We start from the raw sequence: 15384 nt of genomic DNA on the forward strand, positions 1-15384 counted from the left end.
ACTGGTTTGCAGTAGACAGAGCAGTTTCTTATGGTTCGTTGTTCTACAAGTCCTGGGAGTTGACTAGTTTGCAGTAGACAGTTCTCGAGTTGGAATCCACAGAGCACATGATTCTTCCCGTGTTGAGACGGAAAAAGTTTATGCGAAATTGCTACAGAAAGGTTTAATATTTATGGAGCAATTCTGATTCTGATTGGTTGCAAAACGGGAATTAATTCGATTCGTCAGTTCCCAGCAGCATTGTTTATAAATAGAATCTCCTGACTATGCGGGATCATACCCCATTAATCCCAGAAGTCTTTTGTACTGCGCATTATACTGTAAGTGAATTCTCTTCTCTCTGTCATTTTCTTCTTCTTCACCGAGTCGGATTTTATTTTTCCACACGACCATCCCCGCCCCCTACTGCTTTACTGTTATTCTTAACAGTTTTTTTTACTTTTTCACCGTTTTTTAAAACGGTCCGGCTATGGCCGCTTCTGCGAGCCAAACACCTGTCGTCATCAACATGGAGACGGAGAACGTCGTAGCTGCAACGCCGAACCCGTGGACCAAACCCCCGAAAGTGGACATAGACATGACCATCGGCTAGGTGCGAAGGTGGCATAACGGAGGATGAAGTCATTGAAGCTTTAAAGCGGGTCGGCCTTAATAGGTCTCCGGGGATCGATGGTCTGCCCTACGAAGTGTATTTGAGGTTGTCGCACATCTTTGTCCCTTTGCTGACGGTTTTATTTAACTCATAGTTTAGGAACGGCTCAATACCCAAGTACTTTACCATGGGTGTGATAAAACTTGTTCATAAAAGCAAAGATGGTGGGGATGGGTTAGTTAATTTCAGGCCCTTAACAATGCTTAACGCAGAGTTAAAGATTTTGGCCAAGATTCTCGCAAATCGTCTGCAGATTGTCCTGGCTCGTCTTGTTAGCCCCGAGCAAACGTGTGCCGTGAAGGGCAGGACAATCCAGGATAACTTACACACGAGACGCCTGATGATAGAAAAAGTCGAGACTGAAGCCGCGCTGATCAATTTAGATTAGTCCAAAGCCTTCGATAGGGTTGACCATCGGTACTTGGGGGCTGTTTTGTCGGCGGACGGTTTTGGCCCGCAATTTCGCTCGTGGGTTCATCTTCTCTATGCTAACCCCACGGTGATGGTAGAAGTAAATGGGAGGAGGTCGAGACCCTTCAGTTTCTCACGTTCAATTCGTCAAGGGTGCCCGTTATCGCCCATTCTGTACGTGCTCGCAATAGAGCCGTTTTTGCGCAAGTTAAGGGTGAACCCGGTCCTACGCGGAATCACTTTGCCAGGTGCGGATGGCCAGGTAAAGTACTCCGCCTATGCCGACGACGTAACTGTGCTTGTAACGAGCAGTGCTGAGATTAGTGTCGTCTGTGTAGAAATAAGATTGTATGAAAGGGTAACAGAGGCCAAAATTAACTGCAACAAGTCTTCGGGTTTGCGCATCGGTGCCTGGAGGGGTATGCCCCTTCAGGGACCCTTTAGTTGGAGCAACGGGCCTTGCAAGATACTCGGCGTCTGGTTTGGTCCTGACCTCCAGCTGGAGAAAATTTGGTTGGAGGTTCTGAAAGCAGTCCGATCCGCAGCATTAAAGGGGAGAGCGGAGGTGTGTAATACCCACATCTATCCAATCTTCATTTACTGTCTATCAGTGCTTCCAATCCCGTCAGATACACTGCTTTATCTGCAGAGGGCTCCTTTCAACTTTTTATGGCTTGGAAGGGCCCCTATGGTCTGTTGCGATGTCTGCTACCTACATCCTTCTGAAGGCGGTCTAGGTATGCCAACCGTGGAGATTCGGCTCCACACATTACGGCTCTACTACCTCGATCGAATGTGCACACAGGATAAGGAAAACGGTGCCCTCTGGATGGAGGACACCAAGAAAGACTTTCCGGCTTTGAGAGGGGTGCACCAGTCCGAGGGGGAGGCACACAGGTTGCCCCAAGGTGAATGCCCCTTCTACCGCGAGTGCCGGCGCGCGCTGAAGTTCCTCCTAAGAGTTAAGGAAAGCCTCTCCAATGCTCTGCTGTTGTCCCGAAAGGCATTATATCGGATACTAGTGAGGGGATCCATAAGGGATGTTATTGGTGAGGGGCTCCCTTTGACGAAGAGGCAGCTCCGCTCAATCTGGCCTTGGGCGCCTGGGTCGGGATGCCTCACTAATGACGAGGCATCCTTGACCTGGCTGGTAATTTTGGATGCTCTCTGGGTCGGTAAGAGACTTCACTCAGCTGGCTTGGCAGTTTTGCCTATTTGCAAGTGATGTGGCGATGAAGTCGAGACTTTATGTCACGCCTTCGTCTACTGTCACATTGTGGTGCCGCTGATTGAGTTTGTTACAGGTCTCACGGTCTGCATACTGAACATATCGTTGTTAACTCTGGTTCCTATCAATGTATGTAGCAATTGGGCTCCGACAACGGATAGGATTAAAAAAGAATTGTGTTTGACCTTGCTAGCAGTAATGAGAGGTGTCATTTAGAAAACACATATGAGAGTGGTCTACGGATCTGAGGACTTCGCTCCCCTCGACCTTATACAAATTTTCCATTATCATTTTAGGAGTCGTATCAAGGCCGAGAGAGTTAGACTCTCTTTGTCAGACTTTGTTGAAAGGTGGGTGTCAGTTGCGCGTGTGTCGGGTGAGAGAAGCAAGTCTTGACTGGTTCTTGGATGTCCCTTAGGAAAAGAATTTTGGGTAACAGAAACGAACGTCAGCCCTGACTCGTTTAAAGTCCAGAGTAGGTCACGGTTTAGGCAAGGTTAGGACCATTTTTTAGGCTCCTGTGTTCATAACCTAACTAGTGTGTGATAGAGATCATTAGGCCCTTTTTAAGTTTGTCCCGTTTTTTTTATTTTTATTTTTTTTTTTAGCCCCGTTCCCTTCCCCAATTTAGGTGACAGATCGCTTGATTCGCCAGAGATGTGGGTTCCCTTTCGAAGTTTTCATAAGAGGTGTTGAAATAAAGCGTTCGGACCCGCATCACCTTTTCGACTGGCGAATCAGCGCACCTGCCACAGTTTAGTAACAGGGGGGTCTTTTGTTACTAACATTGTATATATATCATTTTTTCTGTATTATAAAATTTTTATATCCCAAACCCCCCTTTTTCTTATGGGTTTTAATTAGTTTATCATGGTATGATGTTCTTATGGTGAATGACGAAGGATGTATACGCTGATGGATGTATAGTATGAATGTGGTATTGTGGTGAAAGTAGAGTGAATGTAGGAACTAGTTAGGTTAGATTAGTTAGCTTTAGACAAAGAAGACCGCCCTTCCCCCTCCTCCATGTTCGGCCTTGTGCCAAATTTTTCTAAAAAATATTCTGTATATATATTTTTCTGAAAATAAATACTTACCCCATTAATCCCATTACAAGTTCATTGTGATGGGATGTCTCCTAGCGGCTTCGGCTGCAGGGAGACAGGGTAGTACACATCAAGGATTCGTCACTTGACACTCAGCCCGACAGGTGAGGGGCCAGGAACCGGCCCAGCAGCACCTGTCGGACTGAAGTACACCACTTGGGTACTACCTAGGAGGTCGACCCTCCCAGGCCTTGCCACTGGGCTTTCCGGTGGGGTAAGTTGATTGCTTGTCGCCGAGGAATGCCGACGGAGGTGCCCAGGCAATTTTTGTTAAGGCGAGAGTGCCCCTTCTTTAGGCGAGCTCGCCTGTTCTCCGCCTTCTGGCCTTGTGCCACATTTTGCTGTGTTGGGCAGCAAATAAATATTTACCTCATTATATTCCAAAATATTGTAACAATATGTAATTTAAAAAAAAAAATGTAGAAATATTTTTTGTAATAATAATTTTTTGTGTGAAAATATTAAATAAACAATGCTTAATTCAATGGGTCCTGGATATGACCTTAAACTATATCCGATGGTGAGGCCCCAGCTTGCGGGTTTTGGGGAGTGTGGAGCCACCCTTTAATTGCCATTGCTCCCAGGTCGACTCTGACCCGGAGTGGTAGTACCTGTTAGGGTCCCAACTATGGGTTAAATAGAAACCGACTTAAAAAAAATATACTCCATTAAAAAATTGTTCTTCAAAATCACTGGATTCAGCATTAAATAATCTGAAAAGGGTTGATATGCCGTAAAACAAAAACAACCAACCAAACCACTTAATTCAATGATAATAGTGGTAGTTCGAGAAATTAATTTTTCTTTGAGTTATATCGAATTCATTGATATGGATTTTAGGGGCTTTTTTCACAATGTTCCTGTAAAAATTGAATAATGTTTTAATTGTTACGATTTAAGATGCTTTATTTTCATAAAAAAATAAATTCATGCATTTTTTTTTACCACTGAAAACCACAAATTTAGTAAAGGTATTATTTGTTTAAACAAAATAATACATTTCTACTAAGAATTAAATAACGATGATCGGCTCATTATATTCCGTGATCATTATTTGATAACTACTGAAAATTTCATTAAAATTGGTTAATTTCCTGATTTTTGGTGAATTTTTAAAGGAAGGGTCAAAATGTTTATACATTTAGAGCATCGGCATTCATTTTGCACGTACTTATTGTATGATGCTTGAAATGTTGTTATTTTGGTTTCAATAATTTCATTTGTTATTTTGATTTCAATAATTATATTTTGGCGCTTCTACACTATTAGAACGGAAATTTCGTAATAAAACTGAATTTCACATGAAAACAATGGTACCTACGTATTCATCATATTTTTAAGATGATTTTATCCAAAAATTACGAAAATCGATAAGATAGAAAATTATTTATTAAAGAAAATAGAATTTGAAGAACACGATCATGTTTGCTTATGTAAGACACAGGAGAGTGCACAAGGGAGGTAATTTCCGTTTGATAATTCTGGGGAAACTCAGAAAAAGCTTTTGCAATTTTCCAAATAATCCTGAGGAAATTGAATCAGTGCGATATTTATTATTTTTGCTCAAATAACATCTGTATTTTTGATTTCCTATATGCCCATGGACTTTTGGCAGGTTCACTGTATATATGTTATGTTTATTTTGTTATTTGTTTTGCTTTAGTCAAATTAAACATTTAGAGTTATTTCCCTTGTTTATGGTATCGTTTCGTTTATTTTACAAAAACAAGATGGCCGCAATTTTTCACCTGTTAACACGATTAAAGTTGTTTTTTAAAATAATTCAGTAATATTCTGGTAATTTCGACTGCATCATTTGGACGCTACCGTTGTAGTTGATCAGAATTGAAAAAGAAAAAAGAAAAAAATCAGTAGAAACCATTGTTTTTTTTAAAAAATCTGAAAACTCCATTTATCGACAACAAAATTTCGTCCTAATAGTGTAGAAGCGCCTTTATTTATTTATTTATTTTTTCAAAAACATATTGTTGTGAGTTTAGAGCGCTAGTGCGCATGCGCACCAGATGTTTACAAATAGAACAAAATTGGCGCCTTTTCCCAGCTTAGTTGTTCGTTACCGACCATGTTGTTGTACCTGCTGAATTTTATGTTGAATAAAACCTTTCTAATATCTTAAAAGGTCTTTATTTTTCATTACAATTTATTCAACATAAAATTAAAAATTAACAGCAACAATGGATGCTATACTGAGACCTGGTAAATTCGAAGGATCGTCATCGCCTCCGGTAGCGCTTCTTTGCAGAAAATTAGGAAGTACGTTAGCTGATTATAAGGTACAAGTCTATAAATGGGCCACAACAAATCTTTTATGCAATAAAAATCTGAAAAAAAAATCTTTATAATGTACATACTTGTCACTGCATGAAGATGTCATATTCCAAAAATTACGTAAATCGATCAAGTAGTTTTTTTTTTTTTTATTAAAGAAAATCAAATATTATCGGAGGTTTAAGCGGAGATTTGGCACGCGCCATCTTGTTTGAGAGATAACGCCACTAACGACCCCTGGCGGAAATATGGGTCAGCAAGGGCACTACATGCAGACCATCGAATATTTTATCAATCAAGTACTTTTTACATACAATTTAAACTTTTTTTCAATATTTTCATTTTTTAATGTGTTGACTATACTGTACAAGTACCAAAAGAAGACATTTGTTTTTTCTTATTTTTCGTAATCAGTCAGCGTCAGCATGATCAAAAATTTTTTGAGGGAGATTTTGAAGTATTTAAACCGTTAATTTCTGGCTACGATTGAAGTTTAATTCAATTTTTATTTATTTGCTATTCTATAGTTTCATTTGGTAAAGTACAATAATTAACGTACACAAAACAACGAAAATAGAAAACGTTTTTGAAGGAGATTTTGAAGTGTTTAAACCATGAATGTATTTTTTTTTTAAAACGAAAATAAAAAAAATTAAAAAATAAGAAATTTATTTTTCTTTATTTTAGGTAATCAGTCATTTCTGCCTGTGATTAAAGTTTATTTTATTTTTTTGTTTTACTATTATGTACAAATCTATTTTTAAAAAAGAGGGAAATTACAACGTTCAAAGATTCTGCACAAGATAAAATGTTTTTTTTTTTTCTCTCTTAAATAAGGGAAGCATTTTTTTTTTGGCTAATTGGACAACAACTTCTTGATTAATTAACAAGTTTATTAAAATTTTGTTGTTTAATTAAACAGTTTATTAAAATTTTGTTGATTAATTAACAAGTTTATTAAAATTTTGTTGATTAATTAACATCATTTCATTATAACAGATTGTTTACTTTTGTTTTGTGTTAATTAATAAGTTTATTTTGTTACTTAACATTGTTATATTTTTAAGTTTGTTGATTAACTTCGCTAACTTGTTTTCTTTTCATAAACTTCTTCAGCAATTTCCGGAACTCAACTACAGTAATCGTGTAATCATTTTTTTTTTTTCATTTAACATTCTTTCATTGTTTTACTGATTATTTCAGCGTCCCAGATTATATCTTGCAAAATCTGCTTATTTTTGCTATGTTTATGCTGGTTATCTCCCTTAGATTTAATGACCCGTTGCCAAAAAATAACCGTCGAAGCTTTTTTTGATGTTCTGATTTAATAAAGATATCGTTGATTTAGCGTCGTAAATTATGAGGTGAAATAAATGAACGATGGCGGTGGCGGAAACTGGAAAGTTCAGCTAAATTTGGAAGTTAAATAAATTCATTGTAAAATCCATTGAAAAACTATGTTGCAGGGCCAGTCGTCTGGGGACAATCGACCCAACAACTAACAAGGTAGACACGTGCAAAAAGTAAATAGCAAAAAGGCAAAGAAAAGTGACAGACACCCGTTTTTTGGTTAAAGACGAGGGTTCGCCTTTTATTTGTAAAGGAAGCGAAAATCGTATGATCTGGATACTGGTTGTCCGGAAGGTCGCACGTCACCGGAGGCTAAGGTATGGAACAGGTACTCTAGACGTAGCGTGGTTTAGGGTTGCTCACTCCTGCACCTCACTCCTCCGGCCTGCAACCTCGCTTGTACCTTGCTCTTCCAGCCTGCAACACTGCATGTACCTTGCTCCTTCGGTCTGCAACCTCGCCTGTACCTGGCTCCCTACCGACTGCCCGTTCCTTAACACGGACCCTGCGTTCTCAGTGTCGTCCGTTCCTTAACACTGACCCTACGTTCTCAGTGTCGTCCGTTCTTTAACACTGACCCTACATATCCTTACATCATTTGTAGACATTTATGCTGACGACACTACCATTTATGGTACCACATCTAAGACAGTAAACGAGCATGTTCTCTCCAATTCTCTCTCCTCTGATCTTGAGCACGTAGTACAATGGGGAAAGGAGTGGCTGGTTACTTTTAATGCATCTAAAACCAAGCTTCTCTCTTTACATCATCAACATTCTAATCCACATTTGTCATCAATTGAAATGAATGGCTCTCGTCTTCAGGAGGCCTCAAGTTTTGACAAGCTTCTGGGCTTGACCATTACTCCTGATCTTAAATGGAACACGTATATCAAATCTGTTGCCAAGGCTGCTGGAAAAATGGTGGGATCTTTCTATCGATCCAGTAGATATCTCACTGCTGATGCTATTCTCTATCTATATAAGAGCCAGGTACGTCCAAGGATGGAATACTGTTGCCACATCTGGGCAGGAGCTGCTAGAAAGGACTTGTCCTGCCTTGATAGAGTTCAAAATAGACTTCGTAGCCTCGTAGGAGATGTCCTTTTCTCCTCCTTGCAACCTCTATCTCACAGAAGAGATGTTGCGAGTTTGTCTCTAATGTATCGTTATTTTCATGGAAAGTGTTCAACTGAGCTTCAATCTATGGTCCCCCCTCGCCAAACTTTCACAAGAAACACTCGTCTAGCTGTAAACACTATCAATAATTTCCCCCACTCTTTATCTGTGCCTAAACCTAAACGTAGATTCCATGAACAAAGCTTCTTTCTTAGAACTGCACGCCTGTGGAATTGTCTTCCGTTTTCCTGCTTTCCGGCTGACTACAATATGGTTTTGTTCAAGTCTAAAATAAATAAGTTCTTGATGAGCCGTTCCATATAAGTTATTAAATTTACCAAATTTTCATTACTAATGATTACTATATTGACCAACTTCTACTGTACACTCTTTAACCCTTATCCTTGAGTGGCCTCTGGGCCTTGATAATGTGGTGATGTCTTTGTAAAAAAAAAAAAAAAAAAAAAAAAAAAAAACGTTCTCAGTGTCGTCCGTTCCTTAACACTGATTCTACGTTCTCAGTGTCGTCCGTTCCATAACACCGATCCCTGCGTTCTCAGTGTCCACCGTCCGTTCTGGATCGCCCTGACGTCCAACCGATTGTTCCAGACCCAGCGAGCAACCCTAAACCACGCTATGTCTAGAGTACCTGTTCCATCCCTCCAGACCTTAGCCTCTGGTGATGTGCGACCTTCCGGACAACCAGGATCCAGATCATACGATTTTTCGCTTCCTTTACAAATAAAAGGCGACCCTCGTCTTTAACCAAACAACCTGTGTCTGTCATTCTTTTTTGCCTTTTTGCTGTTTACCTTTTTGCCCGTGTCCACCTTGTTAGTTGTTGGGTCGATTATCCCTGGACAACCAGCCCCACAAGAACTATTTCAGAGATAATTAGTTAAGTAAAGTCTTAAGATATCGAATTAAAAAAGCAAACACCTTGTTTATACAAAAAATAGCTTGGTTAGCACCCAAAAGCAAAAGTTTAGTGACAGGTCTGGCTTTGCACAATCAAAACAAGCAAAAAGGCGCCACGCTAAGTTCTATGAAAGCCCAAAATGTCAGAAAGCCAATTTTATTTTACAATTTATAGTAGAATTGAAACATTATTATACCTTAACTTCTGTATTTTGGGAGATTAAAAGCAATATTAAATTATTTAGATAATCCTATTTTGTTGTAATGAAAAGCAAGTGTTTATTTAATTAGAATATTTATTTTTTTTACATGATGACTCGATTTATTCTCAAACGTGTTGTGACAATAAATTAAATTAATCGCTTTTAAAATATTTTTAAAATAAAGTAAAAGTGCATTTTAAGTGTGAAAAAGTCAATTAAAATCACTGATTACACTGACAATTTATTAATGAAAAAAAAAAAAAGCAAAAACAATTAAAAATAATTAAAGAGAATACGGCGAGTAGGATGCAAATCCTGTCTGTTTCCTTTTTGTTTTTTGTTCTTTTGTTACAATTTTGTCCATCCGTACTTGTCTAAACCAATCATTATTAAAAATGATAGCATTTTTTAAATTATTTTTTTCTTAGTGGTCCTTAATCTCAATTTTTTCAATTTTTTTTTAATTTTCAGGATAATAACAAAATTCTCACGCTGGTCTTTACAACACAAGAAAAATATTAGAAGATGAAATTTAAAATTTTCGTGAGAATTATTCAAATCACATGAAATATTTTTTATTTTCAGTTAATTATATTATTTTTTTCGTGAAAATGTTAAATAAAAAAATGCTTGATTCAATGATAATACCGATACTTCGAGAAATCCATTTTTCTTGGAGTTATGTTGTTTGAGCGTCCTAAATTATAAGATGAAAAATGAACGAATCTCTTAGTAAAAGAGAATTGTCACCCTCAGCACAGTGACAAATTGTAAAAGAGCGCCTCAAAATGTTTATGTATTTTAGGGATCGGTCATTCATTTTGCACGTATCTAGTTTTTGTAGAGACGAGATCTTTTTTCTTTTTTTTTTACTTGAAATTGTTCAATTGTTCGATCGATTAATTTACCGTTTCAAATTATGTCTTGAGAAAATGCCATAATCGTCTCGAACTCAGGTAGCGTCCAGTTAGATATAAAATGAAATGGAAAACTTTGCCCATTCAAATGCTTCATAGAATGCATGGGAAGTAACTCATAACTAATAAGATTAAGAGTTACCTTTTCCTGACAGAGAAATACATTTTGTTTAAAAAAAAAAAAAAAAATGCGTTTCTTTGCTTGTCCAAGTTGAAACGTTTTTCCAAGTAAATTTTTATATAGGCCCTTTCATCTACATGGGAGTATTTGTCCGTCACTACGGTGTTGTTGGTATTTACGGCATATCAATCCTCGCTGCATGAATTTTTAATACGTAAATCGCATATAAGTTTTTTTTTTGATTCTCCAGTTCCATGCTCCAATATTTAAAATTGCCCGTAAAAAGAAAATGAACACTAGATACCCCCAAACACCCACTGATTTAACCCCCCCTGTATGTAACACGATGTAACTGTGATTTAATTTAATTTTATCATCCTAACTTTTGTACCATTTAAAAGAAGAAGCTTCGATATTATTATTTTACGTTAAGGCCCGTCTCGCGTTTGTATATAACAAGATATTTTTTTTGTAGATTTCGGTGTGCTAAAAACGAATCGGCAAACTGTTTCTGTCGCAAAAACATAGTTTCCATGATATAAAGAAATTACTTTTTCGAAAAGTGGGTGATCACTTTTCGATGTAAATTTAACTTAAAATGAACACCCACTTTCTGGCCACCTAAGAGAGGGGGCATTTTTTTGTGTGTTTATTGGCTAAAAAGTTTTTTGTTTGATTTCTTTTGCATGGCATTAACTCCTGGACGTGGGACTCTTTTCCATTTCACAGCCTAGCTTTTGTTTACGTTACGCGCGAGCATAAACGAAGGCTGTTAAATGTGCACTCGCGTACCAAACTGGCTTGTTACTGTAGTATTACCAAAAAGTTAAAATTCGACCAAAAACAAGTAGTTTTCCAAATATTAAGCTATGTAATTCTATATGTTATCATGAGTGGCCATTTTGTATGCGCAAGCGCGCATGTGGTTGACAAACTAATTAAGTATATAAGAGAAGGCCACCAAGTTCGATAACTCAAACTTTAACATTGCTGGCGTCTCCTAGGTGTAAGTCAAAGTTCCAAGAAAATGGAAAACATAAAACAAAAATGAAAAAAACAAAACGGCTTATTAACACAACAAGTCTTTTAGAATTTCAGTAGACGTCCCCATCTTTGTCAACCAGCTTGCATCCTATTCCTGTCCCCTGATCGATTCAATTTGAATTTCTTCCTTTACCAACATTTCCTTGACTCTGATTTTGATGATTTAAGGTCTCTACCAAAGATGCGTTGTCTGTTTTGCAGAGTACTTCAGGCAACTTGAGTAGTCTGACAATTTCTGTTCTGTTACTTGGGGAAGTTCTCACCCCAAATCAACCATATTATAATTGATACACACTGGCCATTCATTTTCTGCAGCTGGTTCTATATTCCGTCAATGACCATAATTTTCAGTTGATTTTAGTTGTGTATTCACAATCTTTCCCTTTTTCCACTCATTATTCTAATAATTTTAGGCCCTGTCGGTGGGGCATTAGAATACGCCGACTGCCTCCCTGCAGAGGGTAAAAGTCCCTCAATGGGGGTCCTGGATATGACCTTAAACTATATCCAGTGGTGAGGCCCCAGCTTGTGGGCTTTGGGGAGTGTGGAGCCACTCTTTAATAACCATTGCTCCCAGGTCCACTCTGACCCGGAGTGGAAGTACCTGTTAGGGTTCCAACTATGGGTTGAATAGAAACTAACGTGAAAACAACAAATATATTCTATTAAAAAAAATATTTCTTCAAAATCTTTGGATTCGGCATTAAATAACCAGGAAAGGGTTGATATGCCGTACAACAAAAACAACCAACCAATAATTTTATATTCCACTGTTTTCCTTTACTTGACTTATCTTTCAGTTTCTCCCTGTTATTATTGGAATTTTCATCGTGTTGATCTTCAACTTCTTCCAAGACTTCATTCATCTGATTTAAGAAAATTGCATTTTCTTTATTCCTTAACCTTCCAAGGTCCTTGTTTACCTTCATCCTGTAGAATGCTCCTCCATGTCGGATCAATACACATTAACCCTCTTTACCCAAAACGTTGGCAGGGCCACGCCATCCTTTATAGTTTTGTCTTCTTTAATAAATGCTGTCCCCTGTCATAAATTGTTCATCCGAATAATGCCTTATATTAAATCGTAATGCTCTTCGAATGTTTTTTTCACTTGATTCAGCTTTAATGAACGTTTTTCTCCCAGAATGTAAAGCATTTAAATTTATTCTAACTATATCATTGGTTGTTAGAACATCTAATGCGGGTAACTGGTCTATCAAAATTGACGGCGTATTTATGTTGGATCTTAAAACAAGCTCATTTGTGCTATGTCCAAAATGATTCTGAAGAAAATTTTTGGCACTAACAGCCCAAGCCAAAGCTATTTCTGGTCAACATTTCTCATCTTTCAATGTTTTCTCTATCGCTTCAACCAATATTAGATTATAACGTTCCAAAGTGCCATTATTGAATGGACGTTCAGCGACTGTAGTGCAGGTTTCATTATCAGTTTTTCATTCATCTTGCAACCATCGTTATTAAATTCTCCATTATCACTCAAGAAGCGTTTGAGAACTCCAAAATATGTTATCCACATTAAAAATATGTTGTGAATAATTTCTTCACTTTTCTTGGTTTTAATCAGCCTGGCAGCAAAGTACCTGTGGATGTGTCGATTAGGTGTTGGTTCGTTGGTTGTTTTTGTTTTACGGCATATCAACCCTTTTCGGGTTATTTAATGCCGAATCCAAAGATTTTGGAGAAAATTTTTTTTAATAGAATATATTCGTTGTTTTCACGTCGGTTTCTATTTAACCCATTGTTGGGACCCTAACAGGTACTACCACTCCGGGTCAGAGTGGACCTGGGAGCAATGGTAATTAAAGGGTGGCTCCAAACTCCCCAAAGCCCACAAGCTGGGGCCTCACCACTGGATATAGTTTAAGGTCATATCCAGGACCCCCATTGAGAGACTTTTACCCCCTGCAGGGAGGCAGTCGGCGTATTCTAATGCCCCACCGGCAGGGCCTCAATTAGGTGTAAAATCCAGCATTGGTTATGTCTGAATTTTTTTAAGTCAATACATCATTAAATCACTTTACAAGAACCAATCCTACCACCAGACGAAGAGGGAGTCTTCTAAGCCTTAAACAAACTAAACACGAATCATAGACATCTTTAATAAGAGCCAGAGACTCCTTATCCTTAAAGGCCCTACTGCCTCTCACCAATGATACCAATTTCTTTTTGCTTCATGAGCAAACTGTTTATGCAATTTCTCAGCCTTCGTTCTTTTCTCCATTCTAGAGCATTTTTTAAAGCTTCACAATGTAATACAAACTTTGATGACTTTTCAGCCTGCAAAAGCATATTTGTCAATAAAAGACTATAATATCCAGAAGTCTTTTGCAATTTTATATATTTGCCTAAAATCTTACAGCTGTCAATTTTAAAATCTAGTAACATGCCAGCAGTTTTCATTGATTTATGACTTAGTAACAAGGGTAAATCATTTTTGACAATGTCAGCCTCTATGTATGCTCTGACACCTTTTACGTCTCCCATAGTTACTGGAAATTGAACTGCTTTAACTGCCTTTACCTCCTCTCCATCACCAGAAGAAAATGTCCTGATAGATTTAAGTCTTCACTAACCGTTTATCTCAGTCCTTTAATGTGCCAAAAAATACATTAAACCAAAGTTCTCCAGTAACGGTTCTAGAACAGGCAGAATCCAACGCTGCCATACCCAGTGTCTCTTTCACAAGATTGTATATTTTTATATTAGGATCGTCGGTACTAGTGCAGAGAGTGATCCGGACGTAAATAATAACGTCATTATTTAAAAAGCCATTATAAACATGGGGAGGGGAGGGAGTTTTGTACCTATTCTATACTTCAACCTTACAATTGAATAAAAAAACATATCATAAAACTTTAATTTAACTTGGAAATACGATTTAAAAAATAGCGCGGATCACTCTCTGCACTAACACCGGATCATTTATCAATGTTCGATAACAGGACTCGGACACAATTAATGAGAGGTGTACATGGTCGGAATCCACAAAAGTGTTAGTATTTCTAGGACTAAAACCAGTACAGTCTCTGGCAAAATTCGAATTAGAACCACATTCAAAACAACGCATTGTCCTACCTTGTCTGTCTGTTGGATTTGTTTTGTTTCCTCGATAGGATTTTTGTTCCCTTTTACTTTCGTTTCGATTGAAATTTACAGTTTCAGTTTCTTCCCTGATAGCGGGAAACAGTTTTGTATTCCAATGAAAAATATCAGAAAACTTTTTTTTTTTTTTAAAGTATCCTTCATTGCTGCATAAGTAAAACTTTTACATGTTGTCCTCAATAATTTTTCGTTTTCTTCCGATGCATTCGCTGCATTTAAAACAGAAAATTAGGGCTTGAATTACATTTTTCGAGTAGTTATAAGCTTGGAAAGACAGGGGGTCGAATGATTTCACGCCTCCCATTTTGAAATGTCTATTAAAAAGTAAATAATTAATTTACTCACCAAAGTTTTATATATCACAAATTGAATATAAATGATCAATAAATAATATATTCAAATTTAAAACAACAAAAAAAGTAGTGTTTTTTTAGAAATTTACCTGTAAATCCGAAGTTTAAAACCCTTAAAAAAAAAACACGTTTTTTTATTTTTTTAATTTTTGTTAATGAAACTTTGGTCCTTGCTCCTTTAATTGAAAAAAAAATTAGGACTTGAATTACATTTTTCGAGGAGTTATAAGCTTGGAAAGACGGGGTGGAATTATTCAATATTTTTCACGAAATTTCTGACACACTTATCGCTGCATTTAAAACAGAAAATGCTTGGACTCCTTCCGGCAGAGAAATTTCGTATTTACGTAATTTCCGGTACAAGAAATCATAACACACCAAAACGTCGTTTATGTTTATTCCAGCAGTTTTTTTTTGTAAAAGTAAAATTCATTGAATGACATGTATGCCATCGTGTTTTCATCCCTTAAATATATCTCATCCAACTTGTCCGTAATTATTTTTAATCTGTCAGTTCGGCTGATATCTGTGATGCCTAAGTGTCGAATGT

The sequence above is a fragment of the Euprymna scolopes genome, chromosome 37 (assembly GCF_053919585.1).
Source record: "Euprymna scolopes isolate OS-2025 chromosome 37, ASM5391958v1, whole genome shotgun sequence".
In the NCBI taxonomy this organism is placed as follows: Eukaryota; Metazoa; Mollusca; class Cephalopoda; order Sepiida; family Sepiolidae; genus Euprymna; species Euprymna scolopes.